Consider the following 4,485-nt stretch of genomic DNA (forward strand, 5'->3'; position numbering starts at 1 on the left):
TTCCTATCGAGCTCATTCAACAGCCCAGGCGCGCACGGTGAGCCGCGCAGGTGATAAGCCCAGATCCCAGCCAAGCATTTGGTGAATACAGCAAAAGCAGCGTGCAGTTGGGTCAGTGCCATACCAGAGAGGTCATGACTCATCTAAGGCCTTCTTCCACAGTTCTGGTTCTCTGCAAGATGCAGGCCGATGGAACTGCAACCGGTCGCCGAAGTGTGCCATGAGGCGTTGCTTCACCGCGAAGGAATTCTGAACATGACTAGTCAATCCTAGTTCGTCCAGGAATCGACGGTAACGTTTACATACTAGTCTTCAGTCATATCTGTTGCGGAGTTACTCTGAGTCAGGACAGTAATTTCAATCCACTCACACAATTTCATGAATGCCTGCGCCTTCACATCGCCATTCTGGGCCAGACCAGAATCCACTGCATCATTAGCAAGACGTTTCAGAGACTTCTTGCTTACGTACAATGAAAAGCAGCTACGGTGATACTTGATCTCATTCGCTATACCATCCTGATTTTCAAGTTAGTTCAATATTCTAGCGTGGCTGCGTGTACGAGCAGCATTGAGCAGACTAAACTTTGCCTCGTATGTGGCGCACTGAGTAAATTTCTCTGCCAAGCGCCTGTTCTGCGCGTCAGGTTTATCATCCTGGCACACCACACACTTGCTCAGATCGTGCCTGTTCCCCTTCGGGTCTGCCTGCCTGATTCGGCTCCAAAACACTCTAGAGCAAGCTTATCTTCAAACGTCAAAGGTTTCAAATTTCTTGACGGACTCTGTACGCAGAAACCCACTACATGTACAGTATCCTAGAATGACTGGGTTCGAGTAAATGTACAATTTCCGTAAGCAGCGGAAGATCGCCATATCTAACAAACGGACAACAGTACAGACTTGCCGATACTTTTATCGTCTTCAGCAGCCACAACTTAGTCGGAAACAGCTCTAAAAAATTTGTGAGCTCCTACTTGCCACGAAACTTCTAAACTATGACTCTTTTTCGAAATGGGACCGCGCACTATAGAGACCCAATGCCAGTCAGAAGATCGCAGATCCTTATGAACGCCTTCTTTGAACTGCCGGAGGCGAGGTAGAGTTAGTGGTGCTGTGATGAGCTCTGGAGGAAGGCGATTCCAATTCTCAACGATGGCGGACGGAAATGATTGCTGTACGCTGTTGCGTGAGTGACGGTTGCGGGGCATGGCAAAAAACAGCAATTCATGGCAAATCCGGCTCTGCTGATTAGTGCGAGGATGCCCTTTCAGCTCTGGTGCAACGGCAGGGATCATTGCTCGCAGTGGTGAGCTGGTTGGGAGGCACTGGAGCTTTTATAAGTACGTGTGAGCAGCAACAGCATGGCGGAGGGCCGGACTTGGACGCCATGACTCACGAGAGATGATCGTGACAGCTCGTTACTGAACTGCATCGAGCTGGCGAAGGGTTGTAGTGGCAACCCCCATCCAGACCAACGGGCAGTATTCCATTACTGGTCTGACGAAGCCTTTGTAGACTCGCTCTCTTCCACGAACATCAAGGATGGGGGCAGCTCTGTTCAGGAAGTGTAACCGCTGGTGTGCACGTACGGCTACAGAGCGCAATTGCTGGTGGAAAGACAACTGTGTGTCGAACTGGACTCCTAGGAGCTTGAGCTCTGCTTCCTCAACAATTGGTACTCCATCGAAGGAGATGGCCGTGAGCTGCCGATGTGGCCGATGGTGAGGGCCTGGGATTTGGTGGGCTTAAATGAGATCTTCTAGGCTTTGCCCCAGGCGGGAGGTCATCCACTGCATGCTGCAAAACACGGCCTCTTTCATTCACGACTGCGAGACACTGATACAGCGTGGTGTCGTCCGCATAGACAGCGAGATCTACGCCCTCTCCGAGAGTAGCGTCACTGTCATTCACGTATAACAAGAACAGGGTAAGCCCCATTATACTTCCTTGAGGAACACCAGCGGTAATGGGAAAGACATTAGACTCATGGCCAGATACGACTCCACGGAGAAGCCAAGCTGATAGATAGTCGGTCAACTAAGTTAAAAGGGGGCCCCTGAGCCCATATACAGCAGCCTTTTGAATCACACCTTTGTGGGACACCTTATCAAATGCTCCAGCTATGTCTATTGCAAGAACATGGGCTGAGCCTCCCGAACCGGCAGCTCTACGACATAGATGATGTAGGAGCGTCAGGACATCTGCAGTTCCGAGGCGTCGGCGGAATACATATTGCTTTGCAGACAGAACATTATGGTGAGAAAGTTCATGATTGCGAAGTTCACAATGCCTTCCATTACCTTGGAGATAATGTTGGGTAGGGACTCTGGTCGGTAGTGGCTGATGGGTGAACGGGAGTTCTTCTTGTGAACTGGAACTATTCTGGCCTCTTTCCAGTCTGCCGGTTGTCTTCCAATAGAGAAACACGTGGCAAAGAGGCGTGCTAGGGGGGGGGGGGGCAGCAAGCTCGTTTGCACACGTCTTGAGGACACAAGCTGGGATGTCGTCAGGTCCTGTTGCTTTGGGCTCGGGCTACAGCTGGTTCCCTGAAATGCACTTGGTGCAAGGGGGCGGTAGACTTAGGCTCATCCTCGAAATCATCCACAAGAGAGCATTTCCCAGCAAAATCCTTCCCAAACGCCTCAGCTTTGCTACTATTGGTGGAGTGTTAATTGCCATCACGATCGATGATAGTAGGGAGGCCAGAGTTGCGTCCATGGCCACTGGCTTGCTTCAGAGTTTTCCACCACTCTTTATCAATTGCACAACCTGCTTGCAGTCGAGCTCGAAGACGCTGACGGTGGATTGAATTTGCAGCAGAAATGCGGAGGCGGTCATTTTTGCAGACTATCTTTTATGTGCTCTGATTTTGCAACACAAGGTTGTGAGCGGTTCCTAAGCTGGCCGGCCTGCATGCACCTGTACTACGTCATACTCACCTTTCGTTCCATCGGCCTGGGTAGCTACTTGCGCGCAACCATGTTTGCCATAGCTACCCATGCCCTTTATATTGCGTTGTTTCCCAGTCGACCTCTCTCTCTTCAATAATCTCGCTCTCTTCAATATTCTCGCTTTCTCACTCTTCATCAATGTAGTTGTTTCGTTCGTCTTGGTCTCTTGTCTCGTCGCCTATAATAAATGTCGTTCCCAATAACTTGTTCCCATTGTCCGTTGTAATGTCTGGAGAAGATGTCGTCAGTTGACCTTTTTCGGACTCAACATAACAACAACAGCGTAGTGAAGAAATTATGTAGCATTATTCACACATCGACGAGGAATAGCATCAAAAAATTGTACAGACAACATTTTCTTTCTGGAAACAAAGCATAGGATCAAACTTAAATTTGTACAACGCTTCTAACACAGCCGAATGAAATCGACCTCTACCACGTGACAGTATCGAGCAAATGTGATTACAGTACAACTCCCGACAATTACCATACGTGGACAGATGGCTTTAGATAGATGAAGCACCACTCTGGGCTCTTTTCTTTGTTGTCCCCTCAAGTGTCCTGTCATCTCTCCTCTGCATGACATCACAGTACCCATCTCATGGCCTGGTGGAGTTCATTGTCCCTTCAGCTGCATCTCCTCCAGTATGATTCTTCATGGAGCTTCTCACTCTAGCTTCTCTAGTCTCAAAGTTCTGGTTTAATTTCGCGGTCTTCCACGTTGTCCAACATCCACTTTTGTTATTACTTCTATTGTCAATGTTCCTCGGTCCTCTTCAGTACGTCTTCTCACTTGGCTTCATGTGACACTGATAGATCCTTTCACAGTTTTTTGGGTTTTTGATCGGGCCTTTCTCCAACTTTCACATTTCTCTGGGTTGACTCCAGCCCAACACATGTGGAGGAGGAAAAGCAAGTTGGCATATGTACACCGGAAGAGGATGATCCAACAGTAGACTGTGAATTTCATTTAGGAGGACGACCAAGACGACAACGAGACTCAAGCGCATCAAGCGGAACAACACTAAACGGCACATTTTGGCGGATGCGTGCGCTTTATTATCATACTGTTTTTACAAAACACATACATCGTTATTTTGACGGCACAAAGCAGCAAGGCGGCAATGAGACATACGGAATGGCACGGGTGGAGGAAAGGGAGGGGCAATTTGCTGGCCATAGGATCTCGGCTTCATTGCTACCCAAGTTCGAGGCAAGGGGATCAACGGCCGGTGTTCATAACGGCAGCATCCACACAACGGAGACGGGAAAGGTGTCAGCTATGTATAGATGCCACAGACCTGAGCCTCGTGACAACTCCGGACTTCTGGTCAAGGCCTCAATACTCCCGGCCATGGGAGTACCGAGACCGTCCGAAGCCCCACCGACAACACCCTACCAGCGCTGCGAGAGATGACCCTACACCTGTTGGTGCTGACAACGCTTACAGAGACAGTACAGCATCAGCTGGCGCCCCCCCCCCCCCCCATTGATCAGTTCAGCTCCGCCGCTCCGCTGGCTAGTGACCAACG

The sequence above is a fragment of the Sycon ciliatum genome, chromosome 11, assembly GCF_964019385.1.
Source record: "Sycon ciliatum chromosome 11, ocSycCili1.1, whole genome shotgun sequence".
NCBI classification, from domain to species: domain Eukaryota; kingdom Metazoa; phylum Porifera; class Calcarea; order Leucosolenida; family Sycettidae; genus Sycon; species Sycon ciliatum.